Here is a 17,098-nt window from a genome sequence, read left to right on the forward strand (position 1 = left end):
GTTCAGCTATGCACTTAAAGAGTGGGTTTCAGATTCTGGGAGGGACTCAAAGATACACATTTATACTGCAAACCAGTATGCACAAAAACTTACAATTCATGCAATGATACTTCTCCTTTCGCTCAACAGTCCACTCTGACATTTTCTCTTCTACTCTATTCCATTCCATTCTACTCCATTTTTAAAATGCTGGTCACAACCCACTAAATTGATTATCCTACACATCAATGGGAAAAGGCCTGCAGTTTTGAAACACTAATTCACCAATTTAAGGGAATATTCTTGTTCCTCCTCCTTCTGTTCCTTTGTCAATAGTCTACCCAGAAGTTTCATGGATTTTGTAGCATAAGGATCTTTAAGATATCTAACATTTATGTCTCTTTATCCTCATCTCTAAAATGAGGATAAAGATAAATAGTATTGATAACACAGGATTATTGTAGGAATTAAATGAGATCATGGATATAAAGCATTTAGCTCAGCCTCTGCACGCAGAATGTTCCCAATAAATGGTAATGAATCCCTATGGCAGATTCCCACCTCTAATCTCATCCTTTTTGCCCCACAAGAAATATTTCTAGATATGATCAAAAGAGGGAAAATTAATAGAATAAGCCTTTTAGCTCTACAGTTGGTATTTTCTACCGAACAATAGCCTTACCTGTTTTGCTCTCCGTATGGGGTATGGGCCTGTGCCTATCAAAAACTACTGAGTTCCCTTCACCATTCTAAATAATGTTTGTCACATCTTAACATGGAACACAGTATATCCTGAGAGAAGTTTGACCAGTTTTTGTTAAAGAGTTCTAATTGATAGCCACAGGCTGTGCTTTTGAGTTATTTAAATTCCCCTCCAATACCACAAAGGAACAAGTCTCTGCTAAGTGGGCCTTGGCAGGATGCTCCACAGAGATTCTCTATTTCTCACTCTCTGACTCCCATCCTTCCCTTCATGATCTTCTCTAGCTGCTGCTTCTTTCCTCTCCCCTTTCTTAGAATGTGATAAGTTGGTCCCAACCCCTACAGTTCCTTTTTATGTCTTTCAAACTCTGCAACTCTTTGGCCATTCAGTTCCCACTGGATCAACAGATGGACAGAAGTTGGTGGTTGGGTGTGAGGGATGTTTTCATTTTGGTCTGTGGCTCTTTTTCTCTGAATTCCTTGATGTTAAATACAATATGTAACTGTGAGGATTGAACTCCTTCTGTAAAGTACCTTGTCTATTTGACATGAGCCTTGGGTGTTCCTCCTATTAACATGGCTTTGATTCCATTCCTTAAGAAGTTATAATCCTGGCCTTAAGATGCTAAAGGCCCATCTGCCCCCTTCCTTCTCTGAGCTGCACTAGAAGAACAGCAGCGGTAATGAACGTGCCTCCATCTCTACCATCCAGATAAATGATGGATCCAAAGAGTCTCCTCATGGTTTCTTGGTGCCTCCTGCAAGGACTGAAAGTTTCTCATCATAACTTCCAGGGCATTTTATGACCTGGCTCTTACCTAACATTCCCTCCTTATCTTCTGCCATGGTTGGTCCCCTCACCTACCATTTATTCTTTCTGCCTCTCTATCTCTGCCATGTGGAATGATTTACCATTCTTCCCATTTTCTAGACTTTCCCCATGCCTTGGTTCAAGACTGTCTTCCTCCATGGAACACTCTCGACCCTACTCCATCACTTCATCTGACCACTATTTATTCATTCCTCAAAATTCTACCCATATCGTCACCCTTCCTTGCCTGACTCCCCAGGCTGTGGTAGGTCTCCCACGTCATACCATGCACTTCTCTTTCCTACAGCACTTACACACACTATGACTAGCTATCTCTTCCAATACTGGAAGCCCTTTTTCATTTCAAAGTTTTCAGAAATAAAGGCAAAATGGGTATTTAGTGAGTGTTATTTGGGGATTTAGTTAACTTATTAATTAATCTCAAGTCCAGCCTTTTGTGCTGCTTCAAAGCTGAATTACTTGAGTTCTCTAGAACCACAAGGATGAGAAGGAATGCTCCTTTCCCCCACCCCATAAAATTTGCTTGGTCTTCCTTTGCTTAATAGTCAGCCTCCTGTCCCATCTGGAGAGACTTCTTTTGGTGCTTCAGTGTGGTTTGAGTTTGGATGGATATGCTTGTGTGTGTGTGTGTGTGTTGTCTGTGTGTGTGTGTGTGTGTGTGTGTGTGTGTGATGTAGCAGCTTATCTCATCTTCTATTTGCTTTTAGATTCCTCACTTTGAGCTCATGTCCAAACAGTCAACTTATCACTTCCTGAATTATTTATTGACATTTGAGGCAATGGAATGTGGTCCAGATGGGGATTTCTATCTAATGGAGAAAGTGCTTCCTCACAAACTACACCAGTGTTCCAAAATTGGAGCCTGTGGAAGGTGCAGAATTCTTCAGCTGTCAAGGAGATTGCCGAACCACCAGTCAACAAATGGGGTCAGACTCACAGACTACACATTCATGCACCAGTTACTGAGTTTAGCACCTTCTTCCTCTGCCATGTGCTGTACCAGACACTGTGCTGCAAGGAGGGTAGACTCAGGTCTTGGTATCAAAGAGCTCAAAGTCTGTTGAAGTGAAGAAGAGTGAGCAGATCATTAGGATGGGCTGTGATAAAGGTATGTATAAAAGTAGGGAAGACAGGCTAGAAACTAATGAGGAAGGTATAACAAGACTTGATGTAGGGAGAACAGAACTCATCAGGTCAATAAAGAAGCAAAAACTTTTCCAGATGTGTCATATGAAAAGTGATTTGGGAATGCCCAGAGTTGAGAAGGACCCCAAATTCTGTCCCTATTGGTTTGAATGCCACTTGAAGCAAGATTCTTTGGTACGTTCTGGGAATCAGACAAGACAGCTGAGTAGGTGGTGAAGGAAGAAGTCAGCATGAAGGCATGAGTGTGTAGAGAAAAGACTGCCCCTTGGGAGACTTCCTTCTTCACTCTACTGGCTGAATGTTGAAGCAGGATGAAGGGAGATAAGCAGAATTCAACCTCATTATTTTGGAGCAGTAGCTAGAAACCATCCCCTATCATTCTAAATCCCCTCATCTTCCTACTTTCACCAGGAAAAAGTGGCAAATAGAATGGTGAAGATAAGCAAGATGACTCCCTGAGTTGCTACCATGTAGTTACACCATAGTTAGATCCCTGGCTGACCCAGGACCTATTTTGTGATGAGTAAAGGAAACTTCCAAAGATGAAAAGTCAGGAGGAGATGATCTATGTTCTTGATAGCCCTAACGCTGTCCAGGAGTTGTCCTAGAGTTGTCTTTGATCTTGCTATTATCTCCTAAAGAGTCTAAACCTGGCTTAGTGCAGCTTGGCCCCAGTCCCTCTCTGGTTCCTTTCTTCTTTGAGATGTGACCTCTTCTTATGATCATTTATATGACAACTGCCATATTGACATACAGGTTACCTGAGTTGGGTGCGACCCCTCACTGCACATATGTGGAACCTTAAACCCCAAAAGGGAAAGGTACTTCACTAAGAATGCACGGTTAGGGGCAGGCTTAGTCCTCCCAACTACATTGCCTTGTCTTTTGATGTCTAGCCTTCATTTGGGGGATCTACTCTACCATCTTTAACACACCTGTCTCAAAGATGGCAAGAGAGGACTGGAAAGGATTTAATACCTTGCCTATGATTATGCAGATAATAAATAATGAAAGAAAGCATTTAAGCCAGGAATGTCTGGTTCTTTTTTTTTTTTTTTTTCTGCTACATTGTTTTGAGAGAACAAATCAATGCTAAGAATCATTCATGTCTCCTGAGGGAAACTCATTTCTCAAGTACCTTGAAGTATCCTTAGACATCTAAGAGGATGTATCTTGATGTGTCCTTTAAACATGATCTGTAGCAAACTTTATTCTTGAGAAAACAGGCAGAGATCCATGAGGGATCTTTGTCTTGTCCATTCCTTAAGGGGTTTTATATGACTAGATTGCATATATATGGCTGGAGTGCCTTAGGGGAAGTACTTGAACTTCTTCAGTGACTTATGCTGTCTGAATTGCATCCAGTGCCCTGATTCTTCACATAGCTGGGAAGATTTGTCACATGTTTATGCTATTTTGACAGTAGCTAGCCTGAAATAATCCAGAGGCAAGCAATATTGCTTCTCTAACTGGCATACCCATGGAGCAGGGAAGTTCACAATTAGTCATTAAATGGCTGAGACAAATGTCTTGGATGCCTCTCTTGATAGAGGCATGCAGCAGGGCCATAAGAGAATCTTGTCTGAATGGTGACAAGGTCATAGGAAAGCAGAGGCTGCTATCATTGATACATTCCAGGCACCAGTGAACTATTTCATGTGGTGTCTGAACAAGAAGGAACTTGGAAGTTCATCTAATCCTAAACGCCTCCAAATTGAAGGAGACGAGGGGCTGAAGGGCGTCTTTTCTCAAGTTGTGAAAAACAGAATTTAGAGCTTCTCTTACCCAGAGTTTGAGTCTCTGGTTTAAGCATTCATACAAGCTAAGTAGGGTCAGGTGTAATTAATATTACAAAGAAGTAACTGAGGCAATAATTTTTAAAAAAATTTTTTTATTGTTATGTTAATCACTATACATTACATCATTAGTATTTGATGTAGTGTTCCATGATTCATTGTTTGTGCATAACACCCAGTGCTCCACGCAGAACGTGCCCTCTTTAATACCCATCACCAGGCTAACCCATCCCCCCACCCCCTCCCCCCTAGAACCCTCAGTTTTTCAGAGTCCATCGTCTCTCATGGTTTGTCTCCCCCTCTGATTTACTCCCCTTCATTCTTCCCCTCCTGCTATCTTCTCCTTTTTTTTTTCTTAACATATATTGCATTATTTGTTTCAGAAGTACAGATCTGTGATTCAACAGTCTTACACAATTCACAGCGCTCACCATAGCACATACCCTCCCCAATGTCTATCACCCAGCCACCCCATCCCTCCCACCCCCCACCACTCCAGCAACCTTCAGTTTGTTTACTGAGGCAATAATTTGATAAAGTATGCCCTCACAAGGTCTGCATACAGTTCACCTGGCTCGGGTATACAGAGACTATTGACTACCTAATTCAACTGCCAGACCCTATTTCTTCCTGGTTAACAAAACTCTGATTTTATTCACATGGCCATGTGCACAGGTCCAGATAATCAATCATAATTGGTGTGAACCAATCACAACAATCCCATGTCCTTTCATCAGCGACTTATTCAGACTTGAGCAGACAACCCAGTTCCAGCCAATGAGACATAAAGAGAAGTCACTGGGGACTTCATGATGTTCAGAGCTGTAGCACCCATCTTGTGACCACGAGAGGAGACACTGCATACAAACTGAGGATGGTAGGGACAAAGAACCAAAGGAACTGGAGTCCTTGATGGCAAGCACATCTGGGTCCTCACACCTCTAGATAGCATGCTAATCCAACAGCAAATGGCCTTACAGTTTAGGCCATTAATATTGTTAGTTGCAGCTGCCCTTATTTTAAAGATATATAAAGAAAATTTCCAATAATGGCTACAATTTGGAAATAAAACTTTTGAAAATTTGTTCATTAATGGACTACTACATTCCTCAAAAGCAGAGACTATTACCAGCCTTTTGGTCTTATATTCTCAAGGCCCAGGTCAGGGTCGGCCATTGTGCGGATACTCCTTAAATGTGTGAAGCATAAATACATATATATCTACATAGACAAATAAATTGCAGAGTAAAGTTTGGGATGGGCATGATTAAACTTGAAAATTTAGCATTTGTTGAGAACTTAACAGAAGCCACTCCTTATCCTAGTGGATGTCCCAAACTAGTAGGGTACTGAGGACCAGATGGTATGAGCTGTCTACCACGGGTGCCGGCAGTAAGGAGTGCATTGTCTGTAAGGAATTTTAAAACAATACCACAAATGGACTGAAAAGTTGGTCTGCTCTTTATTATCACCACGAGCCAGAAATCCTAAACAATGTCTATGATAAAATACTCCTTGAGAAAAATCTTTTGTTAGTCTAAATTCTAAACAATTGTTGTGGCGACTATTGAGTTGTAATAATATATATGTAAGCTTTAAATTAACACTTTTTTGTTACTTATCCTTCAATAAACATTCCACACAGAAGTTAATTCTGAGAACTCCCAGGTCTACTGGTAGCACCCAACAGGCAGAGACCCAGCTATGGGCATTCATGTTAAGGCTATGTTTGTGACAATTTAGAACCATTCCAGGGCTCCTGCGTGGCTCAGTCAGTCAATCGTCTGCCTTCGGCTCAGGCCATGATCCCAGGGTCCTGGGATCAAGCCCCGAGGCAGGCTCCCTGCTCAGTGAAGAGCCGCCTTCTCCATGTCCTCCCCACACGTGCTCTCTGTCACTACCTCTCTCTCTCTCTCTCTCTCTCTCTCTCTCTCAAATAAATAAGTAAAATCTTTTTAAAAAGCTTAGAACCATTCCAATTCACATCCTTAGCACTTGTGGTATTACCTATGCTTGTATTTAAATGGGTGATTCCGAATGAACATCAACAACATACTGATTAAAATAGACGAAGGAATAAAACAAAAGTTATCACAAATCTGACATTCGGGGTGACCAGCTGGAGAATTAGTTGCATTTAAACTTAAAACTGAGTGAAAGTACAAGATGTTATGTTATTGGCTAGTCAGTGAAGATTTTAGCTCATAAATGCAATATTGTTCTGAGTGTGAAATTTTCTGGTGTGCGTTTTTCGATGAGGCTAATTAGACACCAAAACCGCTGCTTGAAACAGCTAGAATCAGCCCGATCAATGTACCTTGGAACACCATGCTTTACAATTAGTCCTTGAAGTTCAGCACAAAGCAATGGCGGAAAAGGTCATTAACCGTACAGCAAGATATAAGGAAAGGTATATTTTGCAGAAGAAAAAAAGTCAAACTTCAAAGAAGAATGCAAAAGAAGCAATAAAAGATGTTGGTTTTACATTGCTTGGAGAAATCAAACGGACAAAAGGATGTCGGCCCGCCTCAGGCGTTCTCTCCAGGAGCTGGGGACTTGCTCTACAACAATTGATTGAATAATGGCAATATCAGTTCTCATGGAGCCATTATCTCTGATGTGCGCAGATTTTATCCAATGTAAGACATATTTGATGAACTTTCTGGCGAAGTTGTTTTAGTGGAATTTTCTTTTTTTAGTTTCACAGAGATTTTAAAACTGTAGTATTGACTCCAAAGACACATAATCGGTGTAACAATTTCTGGAGCGTATTGTGAAATGGAGTTTTTATGCATCTGCCAAACTTACTCTATGTATAATATTTTCCTAACTATTTGTATATCTACTGGTTTTTATGAAAGACAATTTTTGAAATTAAAATTAATACAAAGAATTTTTGATCAACTATGAGAGGACATAGATTGACGAGTCTGGCTATACTGTCTATTGAACATAAACAAAGAAAACCAAATTTGACAAAGCCATTGACATATCTGCACAAGGGACAAAAACAGAAACTGTATTATTATCATGTAAATGTAGGTGTAAGCTTTTCCCCCCTTTTAAAAAAAGATTTTATTTATTTGACAGAGAGAAAGAGGGCAAGAGAGAGCACAAGTAGGGAAGAGCAGCAGAGGGGGAGGGAGAAGCAGACTCCCCGCTGAGCAGGGAGCCCCCAACATGGGGCTCAATCCCATGACCCCGGGATCACCACCTGAGCGGAAGGAAGATGCTGAACCGACTGAGCCACCCAGGAGCCCTAGTTTTTTCCCTTTTTTAAAAAAATACATTAATTTACAAGTATTAATCCTCTAATTTTCCCCCTTTTTTTGGTAATGTATTTTCATTATCATGATTTTATATATATATATATATTCATAGAAAAATTTTACTGTCTGTATTGCTTTTCTTGCCACTATTATTATTCATGCATTTCATGATTATTACTGAAGATCATTTTGTTGATTAGAGAAGGGGGTGTTCAAAATTATCTGTCTTTTTGTGTCAGAAGTGCTAGGCTCACCACTTTTCAGCAGCTGTGCTTTACAAATGAGAAAACCAAGACTAAGCAACATGAAGTGCACAATGCCCTAAATTTAAGAACTATCACGAAGACAGTCTTTCATGAGCATTCAGATGACTGCTATCCTTAGAGCCCATACAGCTCACCAATTCAGCCCATGCTTGAGTGCAGCATGGGGTAAAGTTAACTGTAAGCTGATAGAGCGAATGTTGTGGTCAACTTCATGTGTATTCATAAATTTTACTTGAATATAAGTCAATCCCATTCTTGAAGCCTTTCACCCAGAGTCCTTTGCTTCACCCAAACAAATTTTTCCACTAAAAAATAAATATCAACTGCAAAACAGCCTATTTATGTAAGCAAAAACATTATCTAATCCTCATTTATTATGATTCATACATATACAATGTACTTGATTATACTTTTTGGTAATGTTACATTTCTAGTAAAGTTTATTAAAAACAGAACTCTTCAGGAGATGCAAAAGGAATCACTGTGAAAATCCACAATAAACCCAATACTCCGAGCCTAGTTAATGTCGTTCTTGAAGATATACACAGGAAAGGCATATGGGGCCCCTTCTCAGTTGTGTTATACTATATGCTGTTTCCATGGGAATACATACTCAGGAGATGAAATCATAAAGTACTCTAGAAGGTGCTAATATCTCAATGGAGCATAATAACCCGCTGAAAATACCTACATCCACATAAAATGCGGCAAAGGAGAACAATGGAAATTTGGAGGAGGAGAGAGAATGAAAATCTGATATGGCAGACCAAGTTGATACTAACACCATGCTAAGGTTAAAGCTGTATTTAATAACTGTGAGTCACATGTAATAGTAAAATGTCATTGATTACAATTTAATTTGGTCAAGGTCAGTGTTTATCCTTTGAGTATTCAAGTTTCTCTCTTTCAATGCCTCTCTCTCAATCCTGTAGAAGTTCAAGCCAATGAACTTGTTTCATAATTTTTCTATCATTGTCATTATTCTCCATCTTTACATTTATCTGTTAGTTTTCAGGACGTAAGTACCAAATGACTTACAAAGATCATCTCACTTATACTTAGAATGCACTTATCATGTAGAAATTATTTTCTCTTCTATTTTGCTGCTGAGGAAATTGAGAATCAGAGAGGTCAACATAACCGATGAGCAGGATAAAGACTTGAACCCAGGTCCCTTTGATGTTATACCCCAGTTCCTTTTTGATGCCATGGTACATGAGACTCCGGATTCACCTATTTCAGATTTGGCAGCTTACAAACATCCTATGAAATGCGACAGTTTCTTTCAGGTGTGACAGGATTCCTAGTCCAGCTTCAAGCTATCCTAGTACCACCAATCCGTAAGGACTAAAGTACATTAAGAGTTTTCTCTATGAGTCAGATGTCGTGAATGTACTGGCTAGAAGAGAGAAGGTTCAGAATATATGTCTCTAAAGGGAAGGCACAAGAGCAAGGGAGATTACCACAGTAAAGATATCTCAGAATGTTCCCTGCTGGGCCCCACGAACTCATGTCTAAGCCCTATGGAGAGAGGCTGGGACACCAGCTAAAGGAGCTCTTCTCATGAGGGACTCTGATACATGAGTGTCAGCTGGGCTGACCAGATTATAAAATGGAAAGTAGAGCTGGAGAAAGCACACTAGCCCCACACGGAAAATGATATGGTTTGGGGATCAGTTAGAGTCAATTATCTGCAATAATAAACAGACTCAAAAAAGTATAATGGCTCAAGCATAGAGGTGTTTCTTCTTGTTTGCTTGCTTTTGTTTTTGGGGTGTGTGTGTGTGTGTGCGCGCGTGCACGCGCGCGCACACATGCACATACTTACTCAGAAATAGTCCAAGGTTGGCAGTCTGGTCTGGCAGAATGATTCTGGTCACAAGTCATTTGAAGATTTAGGCTCTTTCACCTTCAACGCATAGTTTTCACCATCATCTCAGGCATTAACATCTAGCCAGAGGAAGGAAGAGCAGAGAGGATCACCCATGAGAAGTTCAATGATTCAGGCCTGAAAGTGACATCCCTCACTTCCACTCACACCCCCTGGTTTGAGACCAGTCATATGGCCAAATCTAACTGTGAGGGAGCCTGGGAAATGCAGTCTTGCTGGGTGCTCACAAAGGAAAGGAATCAGGCTGGTGACCACCTAAAAGACTCGGGGGGAATGCATCCCCATTGCCAAGGGCAGCTTTGGGAATGCCAGGTACAACTCAGAAATCAGCATTCTCAAAGAGGATTCCAGTCCTTGCAGTGGGAATGCAACCCCCTGTGGCTTCACAGTCAGCAGGAAAGGCTAGAGGTTAGTGGAAATATACGGATAAGAGCCAGAAGGAAGACGGCTGTTGTCCTGAGGTAGCAGAGATATCTTCTCAGGGCTCGCAGGAAAGGGGGCTGAGTAACAATAGTTACTGCGAGAGTCAAAGACACCCAAAAGCTTAACTGCTAATTTTTAAATATCCAGACAGTAAAAGAAGGACTAAAAAAAGAAATGAATGCTCTTAATAATCATTCCACTTGGAGATTAAAATTATTAACATTTTGGTGTATAGCCTGCCAAATGCTTGCTTGCCTTCTCTCTTACTATCTATATTGTTTTATGTGTATATATGTGTGTGTGTGTGTGTGTGTATATGTGTGTGTTCTTTTTAATGATATATATTTCTGTTTTTTGCTTTTTTCACTTAACCATTAAAGACTCTTGCTCTTACATTAAGTAGATCATATATGATCAAGTCAATTCTTCATAAATCTTAAGTCTTTTTCTCTTTGTATTTATTTATATTCTTTTTGCTTATAAAAGAAAGTTGCAATGAAAATCCTTGTTCATGTATCTTGAATCACTCATCTAATCATGTACATAGGAAAAATTCCCAGACCAAACAACTGATGGATCACATATCACTCATACCTGGGTGCAAAACCCTTAGAGTATGCACATTTAAAAAATTTGAAATGCATCCTCAAATTTCTCTCAAGAAAATTATACTCACTAACCTTAGCAGTATATGAATGCTTGATCCCTATAGTTACAAACACTAGGTATCTTTATAATTTTTAACATTTGCCAAAAAACCAAAGGTGAAACTCCCATTTTTATTTTAATTTGCATTTCTTTGATTATTAGTGAAGTATGGCATCTATTCAAATGCTTTTGGCCATCTTGCATTACTGTCTTTGAATATCTGGCATCTCAGTGCCCCCCCCCAACAAGTGCTATTTCTTTTCAGAAAATTTTTACTATGCCAACGTTTATTTTAGATGAACTTTACAATAATTTAATAAAAAATTGTTTTTATCAAGATTCTCTTAAACATATAGGCTTGCTCAGTGAATAATGGCATCACTAGAGTATTCACACAAGAACCAAGTGTAACTTTTCATTTATTCTCCCCTTTTTATGATATTTGATGGATTTTTATAGTTTTCATGTAAGCTCTGAACCTTTAGTTTTTCAGCTCATTCCTAAATATTTTGTCTTAAGCTATATTTTGTACCAGAATGTTCACCATTGTATTATATTTCTTACCTGCTCCTTCTTGTTACATATGAGTTTGTAAGTTCATTTTTTAACCAGCTACATTATTGGTTCCTCTTTTTATATCTAAGTTTTTAGTTGGTTTCTCGGGTTTTTATGAAATAAGAAATTTGACTTTTTTTCTGAATTTATTTCTCTTACTTTATTTTCTTAATTACTTGCATGGCTTATTTTTCCAAAACAGTGTGAAATAACAGTGGTGATAACAGGTGTGTTTGGCTTGTGCCTGACTTTAAAGGAAATGGCATTGTGTATGAATGTATGTCCGCATGTGTGTGAATATGTACGTACATGTAAGTTTATCATATGAAGGAAATAGCATCTTAATTCTGTTCCTCCTAGACTTTTAATAAGGAACAATGGATAAAAGTTATTAAATGCCTTTTTTTTTTAAGTAGGCTCCATGCCAGCCTGGAGTCCAATGGGGGACTTGAACTCATGACCCCAAAATCAAGAACTGAGCTGAGATCAAGAGTTGGATGCTTAACCAACTGAGCCACCCAGGAATCCCTACTAAATGCCTTTTTATTTTTTTAAGATTTATTTATTTATTTGAGAGTGGGCGTGAGAGACCATGCACACGAGCATGAGTAGAGGGAGGGGCAGAGGGAGAGGGAGACAAGCAGACTCCCTAGTGAGCATGAGCCCAACAAAGGGCTGGCTCCCAGGACCCTGAGGTCATGACCTGAACCGAAATCAAGAGTCAGATGCTTTAACTGACTGAGCTAGTTTGGCACCCCCTGAATGACTTTTAAATATCCATCAAGAAAGTCATTCTTACAGGTAGGTTTTCCATTTCGCAGGGAGTTTCTAAGCAAAAATAGGGGAATCGTTTTAGTTATATTGTATTCATTGCCCGTAACATGGAAGGACAAATCTTTAATTCTATAAAGCCACATCTCCAATAATCTCAAATTTAGCTATGCATTATAAAAACAATTCAGTGTACTCTTTAAGAAACAAATGATGACATAAAAACTGTCTAAGGAGAGCAAAATAATTGTCATGAAACTGAACAAAGATCAAGTAATTATGTGGAAAACCTGGAACTTCATTACCCCAGGGAATTACAAGCTAAAACCAAAATAAAGATGTACATGGGCCAGTAAGGGATAGGTATACGGTTGCTTCGTACTTCGCAAGGAAAGCAAAGAGTTGTTTTTTAAAATAAACTCTTATTATTATTATTGTTGATGGGGTCCTTCAGGAGAATGAAGGCGTTGACCGTTAATGTCCCTTTCAGATCTGCTTAAGCCAAAATGAGGGACCCCTAGAAGTAGTGGCCACTAACAGCCATTGGAAACATGGCAAAGAACGTCAGAGATTTTAGAGGAAGGGAGGGGGGTAGTTTTGTTTTGATCTAATTGATCTGGAAGGATCCACTTACCTAGAGGGGAGGGAAAACAGAGTTGTATTTTCTCTAGAAAGCCTTTCTGTATGTCATCTACCACTTCCATTCCTAATAAAACTGGACTCTTCTCTCCATCTAAGCCTTATACTATTTAGTCTGCCTCTCTTTGGCACTTTCTCTTCTAATTGTTTATGTACTATCTTTTTCCAACTAGAAAATAAGACCATTGAAGGCAAAATTCATGTGTTTATCCCACTCCCACCCACACCCTAGAGCACCCAACACAGGATCCTGTGCACAGCAGATGCCATGCAATAAACACTCACTGAATGAATAAATGAGTGATAAGCATAAGCTTAACTTAGATCCCTTAACAGAATTACTACTGATAATAAGAAGAATGGTAACAATAGCTAATTTTTATGAAGTGCCTAGTATGTGCCAAGACTTTAATATGCATTATCACTTTAATCCTTATAATGGCTTTGGCAGGTAGATATCATTATCCCCACTCAAGAGATGAAGAAACGGGCCTCAGAAATGTCCCCTCACTTGCCAAGGCTCACATAAAAGAGACTGGAAGGCCTTTCTGACATCAAAAACCATGTTCTTTCCAGCGTACCGAGTTGTCAGATGTCAACAGGAATTTCAACTTATTACATGAGCTGTTTGGTGTTCCTTTTCTGCAGAGATTCCTTTGAAGAATTTTGGAAGGAAAAAATATGTTCAAATGTGGGTGGGATTTCCAATGAATTTTGAAATTGGAGAAAATGTATTGCCAAGCACTAAACAAACACTGAATCCGTTTTATGAGTTAATGGATTAAGTTGGATTTCAGTGGCATTCCTGTATTGTACACAGCATACACATGCTCATGCCTTTCTTCAAAGCCTCAGAGCAGTTGGTGTTGATCACAGACACTGCCAACGAGCTAGGCTGAGAATGCTACACACAGTTTGTATCTGAGACTGTCACTCTTTCCAGAAAAGTTTGTAAAAGCATTTTGAAGCCCAAGCGGCCTTCCTGAAAACAGAATAAATGGTTCCCTAAAATATCTTTTCTTAGTTGAAAATATAAAATTTTTGGAGGCAGGAAATCTGTCTTCTTTCTATATAGAGAATCAGTGGCTGTGTAATAGATGCTCAATAATCATTTATTAAGAGAACTGAACAAAATTTAGCACAATGGAGTTTAAGTCAGGTACACCAAATCTGGTTTTCTGTACACAATTCTAAGAGTCCTGAAAGGGAAACTTCAAAATGAGAGGTGTGAGCAAAAACAGAGCAAAACAAACAAAACTCTTAGGCACCAGCTCACGAATGGCCTTATGTATCACGCACAGAGGGAAAGAAAAAATCACTAGAATAAGCACATTGAAAAACTAGACAAGTAATTTTAAATACTGATAAAATTTAAAGCAAGGATAGATAACTGTTTCCAATTTGCATAATGTCAGTCAGGTCAGCTGTTAATTCAATTTCTGGAGCTTCCTGCTGAAAAGAGTCTGAGACCAGATGCAGGCTAAGAGAGGAAAGAGTGTCTTGATCCACTCTTAACACCTGGTAGTTACAGCCCCTACTGGTGACAGGGCTGGTGCTTCTGCTGCGCGAGGATGGAACACTCCAGGCTTAAGAAGAAAAAGAAAAGGTTATGCCTTAGAGAGTTTGGTCTGCCGGTCATTTAATTCAGCTATAAGACTTAGTAAAGAAGCCATTAGTTTCTCTTATAAAATAGATTTGAGGAACTGAATTGCTAAGGATAACTTTTCCTTGATTGGAAACTATGATTGCCTAGGCCTAGGATACAGGCCGCTTCTTTTATTAGTCAAGTAAGAAGGTATATGGGAGGACGGTAGAACCTCTCGGCTGGCTTCTGCTCCGTCCAACACGCGTGCGCCAACGGCCCTGCGCTCACAGGCAGAAGTGGGACGAGCGAACTCGCGAGAGCTGAACGCTAGCATGAGGAAGCCAGACCGTGGCGGACTCTACGTAACAGAGGCCCAACTGCAGCGGTTCCCGGTGCCAAACCACAAATAGTTGACGAAAAAGAACATTGGTACTTTGGTCCTCTGGTTTTCACACGCTGAGGGGCACTGGGAGTTGGAAGTTACCCTAGAGGAGAAAGGAAACCCGAAGTGCTGACTAATAGCAGTTGAACTTCGTGAAAGAAGAGATTTGATTTTAACCGAGCTGTTTGCATGTCTTGAAATTTTGCTGCATTTTATCTTAAGTTTGAAAACAAATGTAGATACTTAACAATTTGTGTTTTTTCATTTAAAAACAGTACTGGCTACAATCTGTGTCATCCCTCTTTCGTGTAGTCCTGCAGAGCAATACAAGGAACATCTCTTTTAAATCTGACCACTTCTTTTTGTTAGGTCCATTTTTTCCCCTTGGTGGTAAAAATTTTAGTGGTACAAAAAATGATAAAAAAGAATGAATTATGTCATACCTCTACCTATAAGATGACTCTTTTTACGATCAGTTTAAGAAAGTGGGCCCGTTGTTCTAGGAAACAGAAGACTAGGAAAGTTGAGAATTCTAATTTAAAAAATAACACGTTTGTGCTTCTTCATCTTAGCCAACAGCAGTATCTCATTTCTTCACAATAGCTGAGTCTGAATGATTTTCAGCGTTACTGCGTCTGAGCTTTCTCTTGTAAAGTGCTTCAAGTCTGTTTTGAAAATAGGGTATGAAACAAACAAACAAACAGGCATTGCTTAGACCTTCTAATGCCAATTCCAGAGCTCCTTCCCCACACGATGGCTGATTCCGCTAGACTATCTTGAAAAGAAATAAAAAAATTTTATTAATGAAGTATCTCAAGGAATGAACACCTATTCCAGCCCTGTTAGTCTTCAGAAGTTGATGATCTTTGGCAGCCATTCCAGAGATCTACGGACGCGTGGTGCCGTGCTGGGCCCAGTGAAACCGTGTACTCCTGGCCCCCCAGCAAAGACCCAATAGTGTCTGCTCCTTGGTTCTCTCCAGTCCAGGCTTGCCGAGTCCCCATCGCACACATACCATCCCCACTTCTCCCCCAAATGTCATCTCATGAGTCACGATAGCAAATTTTCTACTTAAATCCACCCTACCAACTCTTTTATACCTTCAGAGGCCTTGATCCTGATAATGGTGCTATCCAACCAACTCACTGATTTTACTCAGTTTTAATGGGTGTTTTCATGGAACACAGTGGCTGCAAACATTTTATGAGTGGTTCTACTTGCTGTCCTTCAAATATTTTTTTGATCACCAATTCTGTCTTTTGGTTTATGTGTCCCTTCCACTGAGATGGTTTTCTTCTTGCGTCCAACTTCTTTAAGGACCCAACTTACTTTTCCTTCATGCCTTCCATGCTCATCCCTGCGGAAAGTGGTCTCTCTTTCATATGAATTTCTGTAGAATTTATCTGTGCTTCCCCTCCTTTTTTCTTATCATAAAAAATAGTTTTTAGCTGAATACCTTAACCTCCCGAAAAGATGGCAAGTTCCTCCAGAGTAGATCTTTGCCTAATCCGTTAGGTGCCAAGAACCTAATAAAAGCTCAATAAATTATTTTTTTATACTATGAACAAGTGAGAGCATAAAATTTTAAAATATACTGCTATTAGATGTATGCACTATTAGATTCTACACTGCTTCTAGGACTAACAGTCAAGTCTTAGAATCTTTATAACAATGAATCGTGGTTCCCAATCTTTGAAACCCGTGGTATCCTCCCATTGCTTGATTTTGCAGCAACATACCTCCCCCATCTGGAAAACGATTCATGGCATGATTTGGGGGGGAATATTTTAAACTAGGTTTCTATTAAAATATTTCTTTGGATAACTCTTATGAAGTAGGTTTCAGGATTATAAATCATGGTCAAGTAAACCAATGTTGACAGGCATGAACATACTCATTATAGGCTATATTAGTTTCCTAGGGCTGCCATTAACAAAGCACCCCAAACTGAGTGGCTTAAGACAACAAACATTTATTCTCTCACAGTCCTGGAGACTGGAAGTCGGAAATCAAGGTGTTGGTAGGGCATACTTCTAACACCATCACATTGGGCTTCAGTCTAAAGTTCCATAACTAGACAGCAATAGGGTTAATAAAATCTTAGCTTCCTAACTTCAAGACAGTGCTTTCTACTGCCTCAATGTGTATGAAATTTTGCCATATTTCATGTGGATGAGGCTTTTCCTCTTCAGCAATCCCTACCCTAAATGTTCA

Source organism: Eumetopias jubatus, unplaced genomic scaffold (genome assembly GCF_037043125.1).
Source record: "Eumetopias jubatus isolate StellerSeaLion01/CBP00866 unplaced genomic scaffold, mEumJub1_p1.0 scaffold_15, whole genome shotgun sequence".
In the NCBI taxonomy this organism is placed as follows: Eukaryota; Metazoa; Chordata; class Mammalia; order Carnivora; family Otariidae; genus Eumetopias; species Eumetopias jubatus.